Source organism: Monodon monoceros, unplaced genomic scaffold (assembly GCF_005190385.1).
Source record: "Monodon monoceros isolate NGI ecotype Baffin Bay Population unplaced genomic scaffold, NGI_Narwhal_1 Super_Scaffold_16, whole genome shotgun sequence".
Lineage (NCBI taxonomy): Eukaryota > Metazoa > Chordata > Mammalia > Artiodactyla > Monodontidae > Monodon > Monodon monoceros.
The window spans coordinates 101,170,861-101,198,375 of record NW_021703772.1 but is presented as its reverse complement, the minus strand read 5'-3'; positions in this window follow the sequence as shown (position 1 = coordinate 101,198,375).

The window sequence follows — 27,515 nt, the reverse complement described above, 5'->3', positions numbered from 1 at the left end:
AGAGTGAAATTGCTAGATCCAAGGGTATGCAAAAGTTCACTTTTAGTAGTTATTGTAAAAGAGTGCCTATTCAAGTGTTTTGCCTTTTTTATAAATTGGGTTGTCTGTATTTTATAATTAATTCATAGGAGTTCTTTGTTTATTATGGTTATCAGTTCTTTGTCAGATAAGTGTTTGTAAATTTCTTCTCTGTGGCTTCCCTTTCACAGCCTTAATGATGATTTTTGATGAACAAAAGTTCTTAATTTTAACAAAGTCCAATTTATCAGTGTTTTCCTTTATATGTACTGTTTACAATATCTTTGCTTATCCCAACCAAAGCTATGAAGACATTCTCCTATATTATCTTCTAGAGAATTTATTGTTTTTACTTTACACAAGTAGGTTTACAATCCATCTGGAATTGATTTCTGCAAATGGGATGTGATGTAGAGGTGAAGCTCAATTTTTTTTCCCATAGGGATAACCAATTGACCAGGAATCAGTTATTGAAAATGTTACTCTTTCTTTGCTTCATTTCAGTGACACATATTATATTATATATGTGAGCCTGATACTGATTTTCTATTCTGTTCCATTGGTTTATTTGTCTGTACTTGTATCAGTTGCACACTGTTTTAATTGCTGTTCCTGTCTAAAAGTCTTGATATCTGGTATTATCAGTCTTCTAACTCTGTTCAGTTTTTTTTTTTCAACTGCCTTGTTAATACTGACCCTTTCCTTTTCCTTATAAATTTTAAAATAATTTTCTCAAGGCCAACAAAAACTTGCTGGAAATTTTATTCAGATTGCCTTGAATTGAGACATCAATGTGGAAAGACTTGACATCTGTAAAATATTAACCTTCCAATCTATAAGCATGGTATATCCTTCCATTAATCTAGGTCTTCTTTAATTTCTCTCTGTACTATCATGTAAGTTTTGTGTAGAGTTCTTGTACAACCTTAGTTAAATTTATTCCTAAGTATTTGATGGTTTTGATGTTATTTTAAATGGTTTTACTTTTAAATTTTATTTTCTAATTATTTCTGCTAGTATAGAGTAATATAATTAATTTTTATTGATTCTATATCTAAAAATATTCCTAAATTCATTTATGAATTCTAATAATTTATATGTATATGACTTGGGGTTTTCTATGCACAAAATTATACCATCTACAAATATAGTCAGTTTTATTTCTTTCTCTCTAATATTTACTTATTTATTTTTCTTAACCTATTAAACTAGTAAGGACCCTCAGCACAATGCTGAATATAAGTGGTGATAGCAGACATCCTTAACCTCAGTCCTGTTCTCAGAGAGAAAGTTCATTATTTTAACACTTATGTTTGTAAGATATTTGTATGTACTCTAGTACAAAGCACCCTAACCCCTGTGCCATGGACCAGTATCAGTACATGGCCTGTTAGGAACCAGGCCACACCACAGGAGGTGAGTGGTGGGTAAGCAAGCAAAGCTTCATCTGTATTTACAGCTGTTCCCCATCACTCACATTACCACCTGAGCTCTGCCTTCTGTCAGATCAGCGGCAGTCTTAGATTCTCACAGGGGTGCGAGCCCTACTGTGAACTGCACATGAGAGGGATCTAGGTTGCGTGCTCCTTATGAGACTCTAATGCCTGATGAACTGAGGTGGAGCTGAGGTGGTGATGCTAGCACTGGGGAGCGGCTGCAAATACAGGTTATCATTAGCAGAGAGGTGTGACTGCACAGAGACCATAACAAATCAATTGGAAAACAAGCTCAGGGCCCCCAGTGATTCTGCATTATGGAGAGTTGTATAATTAGTTCATTATATATTACAATGTAATAATAATAGAAATAAAGTGCACAATAAATGTAATGCACTTGAATCATCCTGAAACCATCCCCCTCCCCAACTGGTCCATGGAAAAATTGTTGCCCACGAAACTTGTCCCTGGTGCCAAAAATGTGGGGGACCACTGCACTAGTAGATTAATGAAGTTCCCTTCTATTCTTTCCTTGCTAAAGGTTTTTTTTTTTTTTAATTATGAATGAATAGGTATTGGATATTATTAAATGCACTTTCTGTCTCTATTGAGGTGGTCATGTAATTTTTCTCCTTTATATTTTAATATGGTGAATTATATAGATATTTTTAAATGTTAAATCAAACTTGTATTCTTGATAAATGATCTCTTGGCATACTGCTAGATTTAATTGGTTCATATTTTGTTTGGGATTTTTGCATCTATATTCATGATGGATACTGGTCTGTAATTTTTTTTTTAATGTAATGTTCTTTTCAGATTTAGTATTGCAGTTATTCTGGATTCATAAAATGAGTTTGAAGTGTTTCATCTTTTACTTTGCTCCAGAAAAGTTTGTGTAAAATTGGTATTATTTCTTCCTTGAATGTTTGGAGTAATTCAGTAGTATAGTTATCTGGACTGGGAATTATTTTTAGTCAAAGTTTTATATTACAAATTCATTTTCTTTAATAAATAAGAATGATTTAAATTATTCTATTTCTTCTTGTGTACATTTGAAAATGTTTACCAGGGAATTTGTCCATTTTTATCATCTACATTTTCAAATTTATTGACAAATAAAAACTTATAAAATTTTTAATGTCTGTAGACAGTGTAATGATATCTCCTTTTTCATTTCTAATATTTAGTCTCCTCTCTCTCTCTCTCGGTCATCTTGCTAGGGTTTTATCAATTAATCATTTTAATTTGACTTTATTGATGCTCTTTGTTGTACATTGCTTTTAAATTTATTAAATTCTGCTCTTCTCATTTTTTTTTTTTTTTTTTTTAGTTTCTGTGGATTCAAGTAAAATAACAGTTTCTTGAGATGGGTCATAGATTGTAGCTTTTTATCCTCTTTTGCTAATATATGCATTTAAGGCTACAAATTTCCCTCTAAACGCTACTTCAACTTTAACCCCCAATATTCATATGTCATCTTTTGATTGACTCACCTCAAATTATTTTCTAATATCTATTGTGATTTATTCTTTGATCCATTTATTTAGAAGCATACTGTTTCATTTAAAAACATCTGGAAAATGGATAATTAATAAAAACCGGCTGTATAAAAAGATAAATAAAATAAAATTCAAAAAAATAATCTGGAGAGTTTTCAAGTTACCCTTTGTCTCTGATTTCTTGCTTAGATCTGTGTCAGAAAATATTCTCTATGATGTCAACCCTTTAATATTTGGTGATATTTTCTTTATGGTACAACATATAGTCAATTTTGGTAAAGCTTTCACATATGCTTATAAAAAATGTTTATTCTCCAGTTAGGTGCAATGTCCTACATATGTTATTGGCATTTATCCTGCTTGGTGTTCTCGGAGCTTCCTGGATCTGTGTTTTGGTGTCTGACATTAGTTTGGAAAAATTCTCCGTCATTATTGTTTCAAATATTTCTTCTGTTTCTTTCTCTGTTTTTTCTCCTTCTGGTATTCCCATTATGTGTACATCACAACTTTTGTAGTTGTCCCACAGTCCTTGGGCATTCTCTTCTGTTTATTTTTTTTCTTTCAGTTTTTATTTTCTTTGTTTTTCAGTTTTTGAAGTTTCTATTGATACATTCTCAAACTCTTTCCTCAGCCAAGTCTAGTTTAATAGTAAGCCCATCAAGGGCATTCTTCATTTCATTTAGAGTGTTTGGGGGTTTTGTTTTGTTACAGTATTTTTATCTCTAGCATTTATTTTCAGTTCTTTCTTAGGATTTCCATCTCTCTGGTTACATTACCCATCTGTTGCTGCATGCTTCCTACTTTATCCATTAGAACACTTAGCATATTAATCTTAATTGTTTTAAATTCCCAGTTCAATAATTACAAAATTTCTTCCATTTCTTGTTCAAATGCTTGTTCTCCCCCTTCAAATTATATATTTTTTTCTTTTTGTATGTCTTGTAATTTTTTTCCTGATAGCCAAACATGATATACCAGGTAAAAAGAACTGCTCTAAGTAGGCCTTTAATAATATACTGGTGAGGTGTGGGAGAAGAGGAAGCACTCTATAGCCTATGATGCGTTCTCAGTCTTTTAGTGAGCCTAGACCTCTGGATTGTACACTTCACCAGTGTTTTTCAGGCTTTGTTCTCACTGCTATGTGGGACAGGATGACTAAAGTGGGTTGAAGTTAGGTATTTCCTTTCTCCCATGTGAAAGGCTAGAGTTGGGTATTTTCTTTCCCCCAGGTCACTTAGGCTCTGAGCTCTAGTTAACTAGTTTCCCCTGAGGGCAGGCCTTGTCAAGATAAAGAGTGCCCTAGCATATTCAAGCTGATTCCCTACTCTTGCTGGAAGAACAAAGGGATTTTTCTCTCATATTTACTTTGAGAACCTGGTTGAGTTTCTGGAAGTAAAACTTACAAAAGTGTGGGGGCACCCCTATAACTTGGTTCCCCTGGAGTTTTTAACTGAGTTGTCCACACTGAGCCTCCAATAATTTGTCAGTTATGGTTTAAGTTTTCCTACCCTGGCACTCTGTTCCAATGGTGGTTTTAGCTTGTGAATCTCTGCTCAGGTAAGCCTTGACTCCTTGTATTCACCTGTCTGTCTCTCCAGTCTTAGGAGCAAAGGTTTTTCCTGTGTTTTCCCATCTCTTATAGGTCTAAGAAGAGTTGTTGGTTTTTTAGTCTGTTCAACTTTTTATTTGTTAGGATGGAGTAGTGACTTCCAAGCTCCTTCCATGAGAAATCAGAAACTGGAAGTCAATATATTATTTAGGTATAACTGTTGACTCTGAATTTTGAACCATAAGTAAACCATTATTGATATTTTTCATTTTTTTAGATTTTAAGAGTTACGTTAATATCTCTAGCTCTGATTGTGGATTTATCTATTTCTCCTTTAAATTCTGTCAATTTTATGCTTTATATATTTTGAAGCAATGTTATTAGGTGCATCCAGATTTAGAACTGTACTTCTTCTAGTTGACCTTACCCTTTAATCATTGTTAAATATTCCTCTGTATCTACTAATATTTCTTGCATTAAAGTCTACTTTGTCTGATATAAATATAGCTGTATCAGTTTCCTCCTCCTTCCTTTCTTCGACATCTTCTTATTTGTATATGCTTTCATAGTATATATTTTTCTATCTTTTCACTTTTAATCTTTCTTTTTTATATTTAAATCATATCTCTTATATGAAGTATATAACTGAGTTTTTTATGTAACTCAGCATCTTTGCCTTTTAATTGTAGTGCTTGGTCCATTTATATTTAATACAACTATTGATATGTTAGGGATTAAATAAACCATTTTGCTACTAGTTTTCTATTTAACCCATTTATTATTTGTTCATCTGTTCCTAATATTTTGCCTTCTAAAAATTAATTGCCTATTTAAAATTTTTCTCTTGTTTTAGAAAAATATATATTTATTTTTATATATTTTATATATTTTAGAAATTAGAAATATATATTTATATATATACATATATATACATATATATCTGAAGTTATAGATATATTTTTAAGCAATTACTCTAGGTATTACAATAGTCATCCTTAAGTCTACCTTAAATTATGTTTTTTATTCTTCTTGTGCAATATAAAAATCTTAAAATAATTTACCTTCATTTACCCTCCCTCATTGCAGTTTGTACTTTTGATAGTGTGCATTTTAATTCTACATAAATTTTAATCTTCATGATACATTATTATTAAGTGTTATTAAAGGCTAATATTATCTTATATTTACCCACATATTTCATATTTACACTTTCCTGGGCTCATTATTCTTTCCTGATTTAACATGCTTCCATCCCGGTACTTTTTCTTCTGCCTAAAGAATTTCCTTTAGGGCTTCCCTGGTGGCACAGTGGTTGAGAGTCCACCTGCTGATGCAGGGGACAAGGGTTCGTGCCCTGGTCCGGGAAGATCCCACATGCCGTGGAGCGGCTGGGCCAGTGAGCCATGGCCGCTGAGCCTACACGTCCGGAGCCTGTGCTCCGCAATGGGAGAGGCCACAACAGTGAGAGACCCGCGTACCGCAAAAAAAAAAAAAAAAAAAAGAATTTCCTTTAGCATTTACTTTAATAGTGATGAATTCCCTCTGTGTTTGTCTAGAAAATCTTTTAAAAAAATTTTTTGAAGGACATTTTTACTGGATATAGAATTCTAGATTAACTATTATTTCCTTTCAACACTTTAAAGATGTAATTCCATTCTCTGCTGTCTTTAATTATTCATACTAAAAAGTCATTTTTAAGTATTATTATTGTTTCTTTGAAAGGAAGGTACCCTTTCCATCTGGATGCCCCTTTCTTATAAAAACAACCTTATGTTTTAGAATATTTTTAGGTATATATAAAAGTTACATCAATAGTATATTTCCATATAGCCCACACCTTGTTTCCCCTATTACTAACATCTTCCATTAGTATTGTATGCTTGTTATAATTAATGAACCAATAATTTTAACTAAAGTCCATACATTATTCAAATTACTTTAGTTTTTACTTAATGTCCTTTTTCTTATTTATTTTTTATTTATTCAATTGTTTGTATTAGTATAAACCCTTGGGGGGACTTCCCTAGTGATCCAATGGCTAAGACTCCACACTCCCACTGCAGGGGGCACAGGTTTGATCCCTCATCAGGGAACTAAGATTCTGCATGCCATGTGGCATGGCCAAAAAACAAAAAACAAAACAAACAAACAAAAAACTCTTGGATATTTTATATTTTGTGTTATAATGCAATATTAATTTAACTAAATTGTTTCAGCTTCAGTCATTGTTTGCTCTTTCATTTGGCTCCTGTGATTCTATGTTCCTTTCTCATACTTTCGTTAATGTGGGGTTTTTGTTTGTTTGTTTGCTTGTTTTGTTTTAGAATTTCCTTACTTTCTGGCACTACAAGATGCTCCAGTCTCATCTTGTGTATGCCCTGCTCTGCCTAGAATCAGCCATCTATCCAAGGACATCTGGTTCCCTTGATTGGAGAATTTTCTCAAAAGCCAAGATCTGGGCTTTGGTTGTGCTCATTGTTGATGGGGTGTCTTTGTTTCTAGATTCTCTCAGCTGACAGTGAGAATATATGTGTGCATACTAATCTCTCTCTCTCTCTCTCTCTCTCTCTCTCTCTCTATATATATATATATATATATATATATATATATACACACACACACACGGCTGTAAACATTTTTATGTATATCCATCTATGTTTACCCATTTACATGATATCATCATGCTGATATCTTTATCTGGATACCTTCAAGATTTTCTCTCTTTCTTTGGTTTTCAACAGTCTGACAATGATGTACCTAATTGTGGTTTACTTTTCAAGTGACTTATTTGAGATTCTTAAAGCTACTTGAATGTCTGGCTTGGTTTTGGAAAACCAATTTGTGATGGTTTTGGAAAACGTTTGGTCAATATTTCTTCAAACATTATTTCTGTCACTCTCTCCTCTCTTTTGGGGACTCATTGCATATATGGTAGATTTCTTTATCATGTTCTGTATGTCTCTAATGAAAATGTCTTAATTTTATGTTCTTATATCTCTGTAGGCTTCTACCTGAATATTTCCTCTTGATCTGATCTAATTTTTCAGTTTACCAATTCTGTCTTCTGTAAAATAAACTGTACAGGTTCTTGACAAGTTCTCTTCCTCCAGTGAGCATTTCATTTTCCCCTGGCAGGCAGTTAGACTATGGGCGAATTACCTTGATCCTGTCAATACTGGTATACTTCCATTTTCTCCTAACTCCTGAATCTTAATTGAAACTTGTTTATTTAACAAGACTCCTCCTCTTCAGTTGGTTCTGAGATCAAGTTTTATCTCCCTAACACTGTAACTTTATTGAAATCTGTCTTCCATTTTTAATTTTTCAGCATTGGTTGGTTTATCAACATGTAACTTATATATTGACCTGAGAGAAAATTGTAAACAAAATGTCAAGCCCAGTGTATTAGTTTGCTAATACTGCTATAATAAGGTACCATAAACTGGGTTGCTTAACCAAGAGCAATTTATTATCTGACAGCTGTGGAGGCTAGAAGTCCAAAATTAAGGTATTAACAGGGCCAGTCTCCCTCTGAAGGTGGTAGAAAAGGGTAGGTTCTAAGCCTCTCTCCTAGCTTCTGGTAGTTCCTTGGTCTGTGGTAGCATATATCCAATCTTCACATGGTATTCTCCTCATGTCTAAATTTCTCCTTTTTATAAGTACCTAGTCCCATTGCAGTAGGGGCATATCCTACTCCGGTATGATGTCTACTTACTAATTACATCTTCAAAGACCCTATTTCCAAATAAGGTCACATTCTGAGATACTGGGGGTTAGGACTTCAACATATAGATTTGGAGAGGGAGACATAATTAAACCCATAACACTGAACTCAAAACATTTCTATTTCCTTCTGTATCTTTGTCCTTAAGTCCTGGCTTCCCTTATTGCTTTCCAGGGTCCTTCAGCAGATTTTTTCAGATTATAGTCTGCTTTTATAATTGTTTTTAACAAGAGATTTAATGATACTAGCTGCTCCATGACTTGACTCTATACTAGCTACTTTTGACTTAAAACATAAGTTTAACTAATCCAATTTTAACATGGTATGTGATTCTTCATTTGAAAATTGAAAGAGAGCAATACAATGATCATATCAGGCATGTGATGCATAGTAACTGGCAAAGAGGCAGTTGGGCGTTTTCTTGGCTGGGGAAAAGAGCTATTGAGATAAGGCAAGGGAATTCAGAAAATAATCTACACACAAATCCTGAAGTAGCCCACATGTTTAGGGAGTCCATGCAGGATGAACTCACTCTGATTTCACCATCATTTTGCTGAGAATTGATTTAACCCTTGGCTGAGCATCTCCTTATGTGAATTGATTAGCTCCTTGTGATTAGCAATTGGTTACCCATATTTGCTTCCCAGTACTACAGATATAACCCCTGCTGTTAAGCTGCTTACCTCCTTCAACTCTCTATAAAAACTGGGCCGCTGCTACCCTCCCATTATTCTCAGATTTGGTTTCTCTCATCCTGGACTCAACATCACAGATTGTCTCTCATCCTTCTAGCCTTTGATCTCATGACTCATCATATTAATTCCCTAGAATCTCCTTACCTCATTCGTTCAATCTGAGGCTCCTGATTTGAGGTTCTACCTGTGACATTTTTTCCTTCTTCAATACTATCTAAATTCCACTTACAGCTATACTGTCATTGGATGACCCAAGTAAACATCCAGCCTCTGGATAGTCACACATCCTTTTCTTCACCATGATCCTCCAAAGTCAGTGTTCCCCCTTGGCTCACCTCAGGTTCACAAGCAGCTCCTACATTATCTCACAAAACTGAGGGTAAGTCCCATACCCATTATCTATGGAGAAATCGATAAACACCATTCTTTCTTTCTGTTAATCTCGTTCTTCTTCATAACATTCTTGTTATGAAGAGAGTTTGTCATGGAGTAATCAATTTTATTGGGCCCCCAGTGTGTGCAAAACAACTTGCTAAATGTTCTTTAATTATTAAACTATTTATTTAACAACTATTGATTGAGTGCCCAGGCTTTGGGGTGACACGATGGTGAAAACAACAGATATGTTCTTGCCCTATGGAGCTCATAGTCTGGTTGAAGAGTAAGACATTATTCAAGTAATACCAGAAATGTACAAATGCAACTGAGATAAGTGGGAGGAAGAGAGGAACATGGTGTTCTATGTCCATTTAAGCCAGGCTCCAAAGTTCTCTTTCAGTCCATTCAGGTCTTCTTAAATCCCATCATAAGCATAGCATCAAAACAGTCTTGGTGCTATACAGCAGGTTCTTATAACTCATCTATTTTATATATAGTAGTGTTTATATAGCACAGGAAACTCTACTCAATACTCTGTAATGGCCTATATGGGAAAAGAATCTTAAAAAAAATAGAGTGGATATATGTATATGTGTAACTGATTCATTTCGCTGTATACCTGAAACTAACACAATATTGTAAATCAACTATACTCCAATAAAAATTTTTAAAAAAAAGAGGATGGGTACAGTGATTCTCAATCCCAGCAATGTATTAGAATTACACGAGGTACTTTAAAAAAAAAAAAAGAAGCCATTGGGAGATTGAGATTGACATATACACACTACTATATATAAAGTAGATAACTAATAAGGACCTACTATATAGCACAGGGAACTTTACTCAATACTTTGTAATGACATATTTGGGAAAAGAATCTAAAAAGGAGTGGAGATATATATATATGTATAACTGATTCACTTTGCTGTATGGGAGAAACTAACACAACATTGTAAATCACCTATACTCCAATAAAAATTAATTTAAAAAAAAAGAAGCAAAGGCCCCACCAAAAACTGATAAATTTGGCTCTTTGGGAATGGGATCTGGCATGTAATATTTTAAAAAATAGCTATCCACAAGGATTATAATATACAGACTGAGTAGAGAATTCCTGCTCTGGGGAAATGAAAGGGTCCCAGATGCCTTAGCTTCACAGTTTATCACCTCTTTGTTATATTGTCCCTTCTGTTTTTGCCTTGTCTCCTGTTTTCAGTAATGGGGCTCTTGTTTGGTTCCCTTTGTTTCAAACCAGAACAGTGACCTCAGGTCCAACATCTGGGTCCCTGGCCCATAGGCCCCATCCTGGCAACATAAAATTCAAGTAACTGATCAGGACCCAGGTCTTCTGAGGGGCCATGCAGCTGTGACCAACAGGCATGTCCCTCAGCTGGGGCATGAAGTAACATTTTTATTTGCATGTAGAATATTGTAAAAGAAAGAGGGAAGTAGAAGAGGTCCAGGATGGGGGAAGTGGGGTCTAAGTGGCATGGCCACTCCCTGAACCCCGCCTATAATGCTTTCCAGGCAGCAAGGTGATCGGCTACTGCAGGACACGAGTCCAGTGTCACAGTGGCCCTAAGATTCTAGAAACTTCCCAAAAGGCACTCAGAACCACAAGGACCATGTGACTGACCAAAACGTCTGCCTTCTAACCTCTGGTGAGCTTTCCACACTCCTAGGAGAAACATGACTTCTACCTCTGCCCCTCGCCCAAGAACTTCAAACCCTGCTTGGCTTTCCTTCTCAGATGGGTCCCAGAGTCCATTTATTTCACTTATTATGTTAGTGCTGCTGTGTATGAGTTTCTGCCTCACATCTCTCTGTGAGTTCAAAGTTTGTTATAATCCCTAGCAAAAAATAGAGGTATTTTTTTTCCAGACTGAGGGACAATTCATTTGCTTTGATAATAAAATGGACAGGACAAGGCACCCACTTCAATAAGAAAAATTCAGTTCTTCCTCCTTGGTTTACTCCTCTGGAGTAGACCTGGGGATTCTGCTCCTGAATTCCAGGATCAGCTGCTAGATCCCACAATGACGTCACTGTCTGCATGGATTCAGGCTTTTGCCGGCTAACAGTGTCTCTGCATTGGCCAGGACACCTGCCTGGTCTGACTCTGCCCCGTGCCTGTTGCCCTACCCTACCCCTCCTCTCCTCCATCCCTCCTGATGGGCCTGTGTGGACTTCTCTGGGTCTGATGGGTATGTTCACCTTCTGATCCCTGGAAGGTGGATGTTCTAGGTCAGCAGAGGGAGGCATTCTTGATGCCTGATCTGGGAAGGGGTTCAGAAAGGTGGAGTAGAGGGAGTGGAATGGGGCCTCTGGGGTGGGTGGTGGAGGGGCTCCCCCATACCACATCCATAGCTTGGAAGGCACATGGGATGTTGTAATTTGGCCACAGCGAAAAAAGTATAGAACTGCAGAAGCCTCACATTTTGTCCAGATGATATTGGGGTCTCTTAAAAGCTGACTTGATACCTCTGAGATTCTCTAAAGGCTTGATAAGGAGGGCGTGAAGTTTAGTTATAAGAATCAATGTCTGGAACTCCTAAAAAAAAACATTTATTCCAAACAATGGCTTTTCCAATTACTGAAATTAAAAAAAAAATGTGTATTTATAAAAAGAAGGCAGGTAGCAGGTCAGGAAGTAGGCTCTAGAGCTAAACTGCCTGGGTTCAAATACTAGCTCTACCACTTTGGAACTATGTAACTTTGGACAATTTACATAACTTCTTTATACCTCAGTTTCCTCATCCATAAAATGTGGATAATTGTAGAAACTATCTCATAGGGTTGTTATGAGACTTAAATGAGTTAATATTTGCAAAGCCCTTAGAATGATACCTGACACGTAGTGCACATAGTGGTATATAAGTTTTTTTTTTTTTAAAGTATACACTTTGATGGTAGCAGACAATGTCCTCAACAACATCCCAACATATACCATTGCGAATTTCTTTTTTAAATAAATTTATTTATTTATCTTTGGCTGTGTTGGGTTTTCGTTGCTGCGTGAGGGCTTTCTCTTGTTGCAGCAAGTGGGGCCTACTCTTCATTGCAGTGCGTGGGCTTCTCATTGCAGTGGCTTCTCTTGTTGCAGAGCACGGGCTCTAGGAGCATGGGCTTCAGTAGTTGCAACACGCGGACTCAGTAGTTGTGGCTCATGGGCTCTAGAGCACAGGCTCAGTAGTTGTGGCACACGGGCTTAGTTGCTCCATGGACACATGGGATCTTCCCCAACCAGGGCTTGGACCTGTGTCCTCTGCATTGGCAGGTGGATTCTCAACCACAGCACCACCAGGGAAGCCCCACCATAGTGAGCTTTGTTTAGCTAGCTTGTGTGTGTGCATGAGTGTGTACAGGTGTGTGTATACACATATTTTGGTAATATCTCTTTATTCAGATTCATGGTTCATACCAAAAACTCAGGCAATAAAAACATTTTTCTGGAGAATCAGCTCTCTGGTGATTTTGAATAGCCAAGTTACAAATAAAAGACATCTAGAGTAATCTATTTCAAACGATGCTCTCTGCCATCTCCTCAGACTCTCCTGGGAGTTGGGGGTGGGCTAGGGAGTGAAAATAAGGGTGTAGATGTGGTTCTTATTCCCGCATCCTTTTCAGTCAGAAGAACTCTGCATACAACTCTTTTATGCTTGAACAAATATTCCCACAGTTAAAAAAACATTTAAACACAACTGATGTAGAAGAAGATTTGAGTCTGTGTGCCCCTCAGACCTTTATCTACAGGTGCTATTTCTCATCACCAGTCTCAGTGAGTTTTGGATGAAAGAAAATTCAAGGTTGTTCTTCCCAGCAAGAACCTGGGATGAACTTTTTCTGTATGAAGTGACAGGTCACACGCTTTAATAATCAACTAGGAAGACCTGGTTAAAGCTCCCATATAAAAATTAGAGCACTTACCTAATAACTGTGTTCAAAAGGAAAGGCTCCTCTACCCCCATGGGGGCTTTAGGAGAACCCATGGGCTGGGCAAGCACAGTCCTCCAAGACTACTTGGAGCTGACTACAAAGCACCAGACTCACACTTGGACGAGGTTCCTGTATCCCTGCCTCAGGTAGCCACAATTCATCTGTCCTGCAAAATGTTCACTGTGGCCATTACCATACCTCCACCCCAGCCTCAGAAACCACAACAAAACCCCCAACACACATCTAATTTTGAGCAACGTTGACTCCATTCTAAGACTATAAAATAATAACAGCCATTCAGTAAAAAGGATATGCTAACACACTAAGCATATACATCAACTGTAAGATGTGCCCCAATTTCTCAAATATTTACAATTTTTAAAATTGCATCTTAAAAGCAAAGAAATATGATATCTGTAAATGTCCCCCCCAGGTATTATTTTGAATTGTTATAAACAATTTAGTATTGGAGAATATTTGTTGAATATAATGGTTTGAGTTTTGAAGTAAGTAACCTTTAATCGTTGGACAATAATTATCTGGCTGAAGTCATTCCTGGAGCAATACATAAGCTAAAATGATCATTGTAGAGAAAAATATTTATCTTCCTATATTTATTTGTAAGTATCTAATTCATTCAGAAGTCAGATATAATCACTGAGATCACTGTCAAAATAAAACCTGTCAATATTCTACAAGATAATGATAATTTGGTTTTTCTTTTATTTCTCCTATCTCTTCTTTAGATTTTTAAAATTTTGTTTCATTGGTTAGAATTTCCAGAACAATGTTAAATAATAGTGCTTAATAGAGGTTACCTTCATCTTTCCCTAATTTTGATAGAAATTAATCTAGTGATTAATCATTAAATATAACACTGGTGGTTGGTTCAAACAACATTTTATCATTTTCCAGAAATATATATGTATACTTCTACTTTACATAGAAATTTAAAAATTAGAAATGTAAGAATAACTTAATCCCATGCTTTTTTGGCATCTATAGAGAAGATCATAACAATTTTTCTTATTTAACATATTAGCATCACATAATATTAAATATCTGAATATTAAATTACCTAGAATTTATCATTGTAAAAGGGGGAATCGAAACATAGTACTGCTTTGTAAAGTGAATTATTTGTTTTGTGAATTACCTGAGACAAGTTTCTGAACCCAGGCATCCAGTCTCTATAAACCAGCATGTGGTTGGTGTCTCAGGGACCAGAGACTAATTATAATAGCACCAGCCTAGGCAGGACACCATTAGGAGGTCAGACCTGCCAGAAGAAATCAATTATAGGAGATGAACCTTTTTTGGATGTGTTTCGTGCCACCACGCCCTCGGAGGTCCAAGGCCTTGCTTACTGGTGCAAAGATCAAGAATGCCAGAGTCTGTCATTTGTATACCATTTGGCACTGACCGCCCCCCACCCGTCATCTTCACCTTTGTTCAGTACAGAATTAATGACGAGACATGGAGAGGATGTGGAGATAAGGACTCCTCTTTATGAGACGCTCACTTCAGCCAAAAGAGCAGATTGTATACAAATCCAATAATCCTCTGGCAGAAAACAGGCATATTGCACATTTGCACACATGTTCTCAGAGATCACACACATACTTATACACTTATACCCTTCTCCTCACATTAGGAGATTTGTTGAATACAGTGAGGGCTTAATACAGCCTTGTTTCATGAATAAGTGAATGAGTAAGAGAACTCAGTTGTCCAAGTGTGTCCTCGTACTCACCCACATACACACATACTAATGTCCACTCATAGATACACAGGTAAGTGGAAGAACACCCTCCCTGTAGCTCTTCACACGCGTCAACTACTGTCACGGGCCCCTCCAAGCTGCCATTCATCCCCTCCGGAAGTCTCTGCAATAGGTAGGAGGATGCTTTTAATCTCAAGGATCAAAATTCTCAATCCAACCTGCCTCAACCACAGATAGATTTAATGCTGCACATAATAGGAGGTCCAGAAATAGAGTTTCATGATTGATAGATCTGGAGGCTGTCAACAAGGACAGAACTTCATCCGGTCACCTCCTTTGTCATTTGCAGGATCATTTTCACCCCGAGCCTAGTTCACTGCTGTGAACATCCATGTGCAAGTTTTTATGAGGACACATACTTTCATTTCTCTTAGGTATATACCTAGGAGTATCACTGTTGGATCACATGGTAAATACGTTTGTCCATTTGAGGAACTGCTGGACTGTTTTCCAAAGCAGCTGCACTACTTAACATTCATCAGTGTAAGAGGATTTCGATTGTTCCGCATCTTCATCACATTTGTATCTGTCTTTGAATACAGTCATCTTAGTAAGTGTGAAGTAGTATCTCACTGTGATTTAAATTAATTTAATTTTGGCTCTTCTGGGTCCCTAGAATTTCCATATGGATTTTCAGCTTGTCAATTTATGTAAAGGAGACAGCTGGAATTTTTGTAGACACTGCCTTGAATCTACAGAGATTAAGGAGTTTTGCTGTCTTAACCATACTGAGTCTTTTGATCCATGAATATGGAGTGTTTTTCTATTTATTCAGGTCTTCTTTACTCTCTTTCATCGGTATTTTGTAGTTTTCATAGTATAAGTGTTGCACGCTTTTTGTTAAATTTATACCCAAGTATTGTATTTTTTGATCTTATTATAAATTGACCTGTCTTTTTACATATCATTGACTGTTTGTTAATTGCTGCTGTATAGAATTATAGTTGATTTTTGCATATTGATCTTGTATCCTCAACACTGTTGAACTTGTTTATTAATTCTAATAGATTTTTAATGACCTTAGTCTGGCTTTCTTTCTTTCTTTTTTTCTTGGTGTTTTTCTTTACAATAATTCTCCTCTTGCAAGGTTTATAACGAATTTAATTTTTAAAATACCCAACAATTTACATGTACGGTACAATTGTTCTGTCCCAATTCTTGATGTTCCTCAAGTTTGCTAAATGAATATTGTTTTATTGTACAGATGATGAAACTAAACTTTAGAAAATCTAGGTAACTTCCATAAGATCACAAGGTCAAAACATAGATTTTCCTTTTTTTCTGTAAAGCATGTGAGAGATGAAGATTCACGACATTTCTTTATACCACTTCAGGTCCTAGGCTTATGTGCACACGCACACACACACACACACACACACACACACACACACACATACACTGGGGTTCATGTTTTTTTCAGACCTGCACTACTGGGAAGGTTTTCGCTGGTTAACTTCCTACCAGTCAGTAGTAACGTACTTGTTAGCTATGTCATCAAAGGCTATGCATGACTTTAGAGTAAATCTCAATCTTTTTTACCACCATTTACAGATGGAGAACCAAGAAGGGATGTGACTTGCCTAAGGTTACATAAAAAATAGTGGTAGAAGAATGATCCTGGCCATGTCAGACTTCTTTGGTTTGTCCTAAAATCTGTAGCCTTTTTCTTTTGCTGGTTCTAGAAATTGTTTATCATACCACTTCAGAGATAAAATTGTAAAGGGAAATGTATAATCAAAAAGTTGAATTCCTTGAACAAAGACTGAGAAAGACTAACAGCCATCTATTTGGGACAATAAGACTTCATTCATATATTAATTCTTTCAACAAATACTTATTGAATGCCTATTATGCTGTTATACACCAGGTCATGAGATAGGTAAGGGCGTACAGTGGTAAAGATATAACCCTTGTTCTCTACAAGTTTATAGCACAGTGAGGGATAAAGACAAGCTGACAATTTCTACACTGTTTGACAAGCTCTGGGAACTATGGAAAAATGCCAGTCACTCATATGGCTGGGCAGAGAATGATTCTTGGAGGGGAATGTATCTAAACTGAGGTTAGAAGTATAAAACAAAACAAAGGATATATAAGGAGTGAGGAAGGAGAAATAGAGTAAAAGTAGCAGCAGATAATCAGAGTTGGGTAATTTGAAGCCATTCTGGACAGCTGAAACAGAAGAGTTGAGGGCAGTGAATAAGTAAGCATGTCACTCACTGCTTAGATCATTGCCTGGCATGTATTACACCCTCCATAAATATATATTGAATGGACGAAAGCGTGATAGAGGTGAGTCTGGAGAAGGCAGGAATCAGATCAAGAAGGATCCTGTACAAACATACAGCAAGTTTGAATATTATTCTAAAGATATTAAGCCATAATGAATTTTCATCTGGAAAGTGGTATGTCAGATATGCCCTCTGGAAATGTGGAAAATGTATTGAAGGTGTACAATTTTGTATATGATGAAGAGGTTGTTATAAAAACTCAGATGTCCCACAGCCAACATTGTTCTCAATGGTGGAAAACTGGAACCATTTCCTCTAAAATCAGGAACAAGACAAAGTTGCCCACTTCCACCACTATCACTCAACATAGTTTTCGAATTCCTAGCCACGGCAATCAGAGAAGAAAAAGAATTAAAAGAAATCCAAATTGGAAAAGAAGAAGTAAAACTGCCACTGTTTGCAGATGACATGATACTATACATAGAGAATCCTAAAGATGCTACCAGAAAACTACTAGGTCTAATCAATGAATTTGGTAAAGTGACAGGATACAAAGTTAGTAAACAGAAATCTCTTGCATTTCTATACACTAATGATGAAAACTCTGAAAGATAAATTAAGGAAACACTCCCATTTACCACTGCAACAAAAAGGATAAAATACTTAAGAATAAACCTACCTAAGGAGGCAAAAAACCTGTATGCAGAAAACTATAAGACACTTATGAAAGAAATTAAAGATGATACAAACAGATGGAGAGATATACCTTGTTCTTGGATTGGAAGAATCAACATTGTGAAAATGACTATACTACTCAAAGCAATCTACAGATTCAATGCAATCCCCATCAAACTACCAATGGCATTTTTCACAGAACTAGAACAAAACTTTCACAATTTGTATGGAAAAACAAAAGACCCCAAAGAGCCAAAGCAATCTTGAGAAAGAAAAACGGAGCTGGAGGAATCAGGCTCTCTGACTTCAGACTATACTACAAAGCTACAGTAATCAAGACAGTATGGTACTGGCACAAAAACAGAAATATAGATCAATGAAACAGGATAGATAGAAAGTCCAGAAATAATCCCACCCATCGATGGTCACCTTATCTTTGATAAAGGAGGCAAGAATATACAATGGAGAAAAGACAGCCTTTTCAAAAAGTGGTTCTGGGAAAACTGGACAGCTACATGTAAAAGAATGAAATTAGAACACTCCTTAACACCACACACAAAAAAAACCTCAAAATGAATTCAAGACCTAAATGTAAGGTCAGATACTGTAAAACTCTTGGAAGAAAACTTAAGCAGAACACTCTATGACATAAATCACAGCAAGATTCGTTTTGACCCACCTCCTAGAGAAAGGGAAATAAAAACAAAAATAAACAAATGGGACCTAATGAAAAAAATCTTTTCACAGCAAAATAAACTATAAACAAGACAAAAAGACAACCCTCAGAATGAAAGAAAATATTTGCAAACTAAGCAACTGACAAAGGATTAATCTCCAATATATACAAGCAGCTCATGCAGCTCCATATCTAAAAAACAAACAACCCAATCCAAAAATGGGCAGAAGACCTAAACAGACATTTCTCCAAAGAAGATATACAGATTGCCAACAAACACATGAAAGGATGCTCAACATCACTAATCATTAGAGAAATGCAAATCAAAACCACAATGAGGTATCACCTCACACCAGGCCATCATCAAAAAATCTATAAACAATAAATGCTAGAGAGGTTGTGGAGAAAAGGGAACCCTCTTACACTGTTGGTGGGAATGTAAATTGATACAGCCACTATGGAGAACAGTATATAAGTTCCTTAAAAACTAAAAATAGAACTACCATATGACCCTGAAATCCCACTACTGGGCATATACCCTGAGAAAACCATAATTCAAAAAGAGTAATATACCACAGTATTCACCACAGCACTGTTGACAATAGCCAGGACATGGAAGCAACCTAAGTGTCCATTGACAAATGAATGGATAAAGAAGATGTGGCACATACATGCAATAGAATATTACTCAGCCATGAAAAGAAATGAAATTGAGTTATTTGTAGTGAGGTGGCTGGACCTAGAGACTGTCATACAGAGTGAAGTAAGTCAGAAAGAGAAAAACATATACCGTATGCTAACACATATATATGGAATCTAAAAAAAAGGTTCTGATGAACCTAGGGCAGGACAGGAATAAAGTCGCGGACGTAGAGAATGCACTTGAGGACACAGGGAGGGGGAAGGGTAAGCTGGGATGAAGTGAGAGAGTGGCATGGACATATATACACTACTAAATGTAAAATAGATAGCTAGTGGGAAGCAACTGCATAGCACAGGGAGGTCAGCTCAGTGCTTTGTGATCACCTAGAGGGGTGGGATAGGGAGGGTGGGAGGGAAACACAAGAGGGAGGAGATATGGGGTTACATGTATACATATAGCTGATTCACTTTGTTATGCAGCAGAAACTAACACAACATTGTAAAGCAATTATACTCCAATAAAGATGTCAAAAAAAACTCAGGTGAGAAGTAAGGAATGTGGAAGATAGAGTAGGGTTGAGAAAAGGTGCTGGTTGTAGAGAGTAAGGAGGAATTTGGCACTTGGTATCTGGATTAGAAGAGTGGGCAGAGAAGTGGAGGTAGAGAAAGGCTTCCAGGTTTTTGCACCTGTTTTTATTTTTGGCATGAGATTGGGGCTGAGGAGATGAGGCAACAGTGGGGAAGGAAGCAGAGGTGCCAACTGGGATAAAAGATGCCATCTCCCTCCCTCTCTTCTTTCTTTTCTTTTTATATCAATTCTATAGTGAGAAAACTGGAAACGAGGTGATGTTGGATAAGCTATGTATCCTTTATAGCCCTCCACCTCTTATTTTTAAATAAAGAGGTTGGGTGACCACAGAAGTTTCTTCTAACTTGGAAATTATCTGCTCCATGATATATCTCTATCAAGACCCACCTACTCGGTGCAGACTTCCTGAGCAGAGGGAGTTTTTAAGAAACTTTTGGTAAGAAAAAGATGAGTTAAGAGTTGAGAACTCTTAACTGTCTGGAACTGTCTGGAACTCAGAAAACCTGGCTCGGCCCAACTACTTGGAGGAAAGTCAATTCAAGATTTAGTTTCACCAAAAATGAGAATGAAAAATGGTAGACAAATGATGGCAAAGAAACCTTTCTCCTCCAGCTGCCTCTTACTCCAGGGAGTGGCTTGGAGAAGGGCTCTTCCTTTCTCCTACTCACACTACTTACTCTATTTCTAACCTAAACGTTATTGATTCTTCTCTTTGTCCTGGATGATTTCTTAGTGTTCACTCTACTTCCTGAGGAAGCTCATCTTTGATATTTAACTTAAGCTGTTTAGGAAATTCAAGGGTCATTCACTTTGGCTTTGAGAGAGACCTAACTAATTGGGGATACATCTGCTCCCACTGTGGGAATCAAGGTCAATATCTTATACTCCAGTTATTTGAAGCCTGCTCCTGGCCTTCCATCAGGCACACAATGTATAATATTTATATCAGTGATCAATGGAAACTTCCTATTGGATAAACAGGAATACAGCTTCCCAAATGTAAAGGGAAGTATGTTTCCTTTTCTATTTCATGTATCCTTTTCATGTAATAAATATTACTGGCTCAGACAAAAGAGAAATCTCTAAAAACTTATCTATATAACTTGAGATTATACTTAAAGATGAAAATCGAATAAAGGCAATAGATGGAATATACCAGAATTGAACTTTTAGGTCAAAGTACTGTGTATCTTGAACAGGAATAGAACAGTGTTTTTTAATTTGTTGTGGGCTATGTAGCTACTCCTGATTTTGTAAAATGTAAAACCTTTTATCTGGAAATTATTTTTTATATTTGGAACAAATGATAAATCCTTTGTGGTTTTAACATTTTATTTGCTATCTGCTTCATACATTTTCTCAGCCTTGGGAGTGCTTCCAGATAGACATCTGCATGGAATAATGGAGAAATCTAAAGAAGAAAGACACCAAACCAATCTTTTCAAATCACCTTAGGCAGTTGCTGATGAGGTGGCTTAATAGGAAGGTAAAAGCTTTGTTAACCTGGATCTTCATTTATTCAATAAAGTAAACAGGAGATGAACTTAGGTAGTAGGGAATATTTAATTGCTGCAGAGTTCTAAATGCTTTTCTTTAAAAAAAAAAAAAGCCAATGTGATTCAGAAGCTTTTTTTTAAGCTTCCCTTTTAGATATGCAAACAGATAATTTTAACAAAAGGAAAAATTGTTTAAAATACAGTGTTGCTTAGCAAAAGATATTTATCATCTTCTCTTGTGACCCTCAGTCCAGGAGAACTCTCATCCTAGCTTCTCTTACTGTGCATCTTTGTACCTCTCAGTGAACCTTTGGGCTTTGCTTTCTTTTCCTGTATGCCTACTACATACCATGTGCTTTACATATACTATCTCATTAAGCCAATGCTGGGAAACAAAATGTTAAGTCCTTTTGAGATCTGCTCCCACCTGTTTTTATCTTTCCCCAAATAGTGAGTGAGGTTGAAATGCACAATCCAATATTTAGGGTTTAATCTCAGGTTCACCACTTTTTTTCCTTCTGCAAGTTACATAATGTGTATCTGAGCCTCAGCTTTCCTAGGTTGTATAGGTAGCAGTGTTTCTTGCTTGAGCCTAAATCATTCTTACTCTAGGAGAAAAAGTGATTAGGATGTGTCTGGAAGGATCCACTTGTCGAAGGGAGAAATTCTGCCTTCAGTAGCCTTTGCCCAGACAGACCTCTGAATAGCACAGAAGTTACATTTCTTTCTTTTCCTTATTAATATGCCACTTTATCTGGAAAAGGGCTAGCATTGCCAATCACAGAGACATAAGGACGTTCTCTATGGGCTGAAGAAATTTAATGGACCAGCACATTTTTTTCCAGTAAGCTACAGCAAATATTATTGGCTACTTAACCAACATCCATTCCTTCCAAATAGCACCACATTTTATTCAGATTTCCATGTTTAACTGTGTGGCCATGTGGTTTAGGAGAGGTAGACTCCATCCTCTCATGTGAGTACTGATTGGTGTAAGCCAGTTATTATATTATAACATCATATTCCTTTGCTGATCGGTCTGAGCATGAACAGGAGACATACTTCAGATCAATGGGTCATGGGGAGATAACTACTGGGGACTTCTCATGATAATGAGAAGATAAAGAATGGAGCGAACATGGTAAAGATGGTAGAATAGACATATGCAAAGAACTTAAGTCATGAAGCTATCACTGTACTATTGAATCAACTAATCTCATGGGATGATGAATGTTCTTTATTAAGTCACTTGATTAAGATTTTTCAGTTATGTGCAACTGAAAGCACCCTGGCTGATACAGAAGCCTGTTGCCTAGTCACCCCTATAACTGTAGAAATGGAGGAGTGGCTCGTTTCCCTTTTATAGCTCACAAGCAATTTCTGCTCCTGGCTCTTAGCTTCTGAGAAGCCAAGGAGGTTGGTGATATGAAAGGTAAAGTAAGTGGTTGAGGTGTGACTAGCCTAGAGGTCTATCTATGAGTTTCTTTAGGTAAAATTGGAATGAAATTCATATGAGAGGACAAGCCACCATACTAATGGTGTGGGGTCAGTTGTAGTTTAAGATAATGTTTTATCTCCTCATATGATTCAGAATTAGATACACCTTGCACCTTCCTCACAAGATGTGCAGAAACTCAAAAGACCAAAGAGAACTATCTCCCAACAACAGATACTATTATTACCTTTATTTTACAAATGAGAAGATTGAGGTCCAAGATTATGTCATTTGCTCATGGTTACATGGCCAGGTTTTAATTTATACTCTGCTTCTTCTTTGCTATGTGACCTTGCTTAATTTATATACCCTGCCTATTCTACCTCCTTACTATCTTTACTAAAGATTTCCTCCCCTTTCCCACTTGCTTATATCAACCCATGTAACGTCTTACCTGGATCATTGTACCAGCTCCTAACTGTCCTACTCTTCCTCTCCTTCAACTTTTACTAAAAATTGCAGCCAGGGTTTGCTTTCTAAAATGCAAATCTCATCATATGATTCCCCATCCTTAAAATCCTCTAATGACTCTCTCCTATGTACAGTACTTACCATGGTGTGTGTCATCCTTACACATTTGGCCCCTGCCTGTCTTTCTTATAGTCACTCCTGCCATAACTAATTGCAGTTCATATTTTTCAAGCTTCCATATGTCCACCTTTGTGGTCCCCTTGGCTAGGAAAGGCTTTTCTCTCCCAGTCCATCTGGAAATTGCCATCATAGTTTTATAATTTTATATATTGAATTTCCTCAGTGAAGCTTTGTCAGAATCCTTCCCTCTCATCAAACAGATTAACACTTCCTTCTTTTTTTATTTCCTTCTTCTGTCTTTCACCTCCTTATCCCTTTGGCTCTTTTATCCTTTCTTGTGTCTTATCAAATTAAATCTCATAAGCTCAGCCACCTATGTCCCGCCAATAGCAAAGATTCCATAATCCCCAGGACCATGTGCACATTCCACTCTGGTTTCTAGAGTCACTGTCCTCCACTTGTGAAGTCTTACCTGGCCTTTTGCAAAATTGAGTGATGATTTTGACCCCTTCAAAAAATGCAGAGATCAGATCAGCCCTGGGCAGGGCTAGAAGTGGGGATTGATTAGAATGGGCATAAGGACAAATTTTGGGTTAATGAAAATGGTTTATAAATTTGTTATGGTGCTGGGAACACTTCAGGTAGATAAGATATAAGCTGAAGTTGTTGGGTGGAACTTCTGAGGCAATCTTCTTAAAAAGAGAGCAGATCCAGCTATCACGTGTCCCTCTGACTCTTACCTTTCTTATGCCTGGATATTGGAAGCAATGGTGAAGGTAGAGCAGCCATCTTATCACTATGAGGCAACAAGCAGGTGGGAAGGATGACAGAGAAGAAAACAGAAGGAGTCTGAGGCCCTGATGAAAACTTTTTAGCATTCCTGGATGGCCTACCTCCAGGTACATCATTTGCGCTTAAATTGTTTAAGCCACTGCTTTTCAGATTCCAGTCACTTACTGCCAAATGCAGTTTCTAACTGACATATTTTTGAAGCTGTGTGCCCACATTGATAAAATCTAGAGGATCAATGAGTAACACATTCAATCAATGTAGGCCAACCAACTTATTTGGGATTTTGACTCAAATCAGTCAAAATCATTTGCTTGCCTTACTCCTTTCATAATTGGCAGAATTTTACTTTCCAAACATCCAGGCGTTTGCTTTTAGTTTTCTTTTTCCTCTACTGGTATAGATGCATCTTTCTTGCTTACAGGTTTGCTGCTCAGATGGAAATCAGGCCCTCCGCATGTCCACAAGGTGGAACAGGTTCTAATGTAATCAGTTTAGGTCAGCCCTGGAGAGTTCCTTTGTTCTTTGTTTTTATATAAAAATCTGTCAACCGGAACCAAAATAAATCAATAGTGGTTAAACACGGAAGTTCCTCTTTTCAAATTTCTTTGGACCCCTCAAGAAATCTGAAAACAAGAATTAAAGAGATTCCATTAGGAGTCCTCATGGAGGCTGAGAGGGGGATTAGGGCTGCCTTGGGGGTAGGTGCATAGAAAAGCATGTGTTCTTCATTAAACTTGGCCCTGCCTGCCTCACCAAGTTCGCCTCAGAGGACCTGGCTCAGTCCCAGGCATGGCAGGAGGGAGGTCTCAGGTTCTGCCAGGTGGTGCAGCCCACTTCTCTTCCTGGCCAAAATATCCACAACTTACACACACTTGAGATGGAATCTATTCCATGGGAGGATGTTTCCAAATTTTTTCCTCCATTAGCAAAGAGTTCAAGTGCTTTAAACTTTACCTAATGATTCTCTAAGCAAATCCTCCTCATCTCTCCTCCCTGAGGCCACTTCAGTCCATTTTTCCTGCCAGCACTGAGCCCGCACTCCATGCCAGTCACCTCACTGCAGTTGGGAGCACCAAGAGGAAGAATTTGTGTCCTATCCTACAGGCTCCTGGGCTATCAGAGTCTCCTGGGTTGGTGGAGTGTTCCCATAGGCCAATCCCAGACCCGTGCAGGCAACTGCTTGGGAATCATGTGGGCAAAGCTTTGTTGGGGAGATATTGCTGCTGTCAGTCTGGGGGAAAGGGAGGTTGGGAGCCTGTGTTTTGATTCCATTCTGCAGGTGAGTCTGATGCAGAGCCAGATTCTTAGGGGCCACAAAATCCTCTGGTCTGGCCAGACGGCTTTGTTCACTGTTCCCTGAAGTGTTACTTTTGTTCACCTTTGCCTGGCCCGCCTCTTTCTCCATTCTTATTTAAATCCAACTATCATTTCAGTCCCTAGAGCCAAACTCAGTTCTAACAATCTTCATGAAGCCATTGGTGACAACTCTGGTTCAATGATTCCTCTTTCTCTGAGCTCTTTGATGTTGGGCCCTCCCTCCATTTGGGGTGAATCCGGAGAGCCATAGTAATTTCTCTTGTCATGAATATGCATTGTCTCATTTATCAAAGTGTAAAAGCCCTTATAGGTTGTGCATCTGATTTCTGGTCTTCTAGTGCCTGAGACCATGCGTGACTGAGGCACTGGGTTGGGACAGTCACTGCAGATGTCTAAACTATGAAGTTTGGCATCATACAGCCATGGGTTCAGCTCTAGGCTGAGTAATATCTAAGATCTATGACTTTAGTCAGATTCCTAAATCCCCTGGGTCTCAGGTGGCTCCGTTGCAGAGTAAAGGGCTTAGCACAGAACCAGGCTCCCAACAATTGTTGACTAAATCATCATTATTAGTTATGATATATTTGGTTCTTGTTTTTCTTTCCATTCTTTTTATCTCCTTCACTCTTTGAAAAAAATTCCTATTGTTGGTATGAAAAGAATTTGGAAACACTAATACGAAGGTGATGTAAATATAACCTACAAAGGCAGGTATGTTGCAGCTGTCACAGACTATACACCATGCAACCCCATTACATTTGAAAATGAGACACAGTCACACCATGGAGGTGCATTTAGCATATAAGTTTAGTGCTTAAGAAGCTGTTGTTTCTCTTTAGGGGAATACAGCTGGACTATTCTGATACCAGGTCAGCAATGTTGGTCTCTTTATAGCTTCTTTAGAAAGACAACCATATGCATGGTAAGTTGAGATCAATAACAGGTTACCCCTCCTTAATTATGCATGTATCATGCAAATATAAACATATACCTAAAATTAGCTAATTAGAGAGAGTAAAACATAAGGAAAGAAAGAGGTATTACAGATCTTTACTGCTCAAAGTGTGATCTGCAGGCCAGCAAAATTGGCATCAGCTGGGAGCTTGTCAGCAATGCAGCATCTTGGGCCCCACCTCAAATCTGCTGACTTAGAATCTGCATCATAACAAAATCTTCAGGTGATTTGTATGCATGTTGAGTTTTGAAAAGAGGCTGCTATAGAGAACCTTTAAAAAAGAACAATAAGAGGTCTAAGACGCTATTTGGTCTTTCCCATAAGCCTGAATTGATGTCATGCCCTGTTGGTAGCACTTCCCTCCACACTCAAGAAGGGGCTCCTTTATTTCTTCACTTATGCTTCATGGGAATCTTTAATAAAAGTGGAATCAGTCATTGTTCACATATTCCTGCTCTTCAGTATTGCTGGCCACCACGCTTGCTTTAGGTAGTAGATTCTAGAGGGATGAGATTGTGACCATGTTAGACCCATTAACATTTCTATCTCCCAGTGGTGGTAAAAGTAGACAGGCTTGCAATTCATTTATTCATCAATGATTTTACTGAGCATCCAGGCATTGGGCTAGGCCCTGAAGAGGAAAAGGAGAACAGAAGATGGCCCTTGCCACACTTGATGAGGAAGTCATTGTAGTCCAACATGTGGGCAACATGACATGGGGTAAAGAAGAAGAAGTGACTTTGAACTCCACAGTGAACTTGCTGACAAAGGCCATCTTCCCTTTTCCTGCTTTGTAGAAAGGAAGGCCTGAGGAGGCGGCAGTTGGAATAAAAAGACATCCGTGAAAGACCTCTGTGAATCTGACTCACAAGATCCCTCTCCTCCGTGGACAGCCTTTCTTCTCAGAGGGACACAATTGCTTCCTACATCTTTATTAACCCTTAATTCCAGGGGCCAAAAATGTCTTTAAATTTATTTCCTCCTGAACTGAGATTAATAGCTTGCCTTGAGTTTATTTTTCCCACCATTTCTCTACTTGGGTTTTTAAAAATATTTCACAGCATCTCTATTACAATTAGATCAGAAAACAAAGAA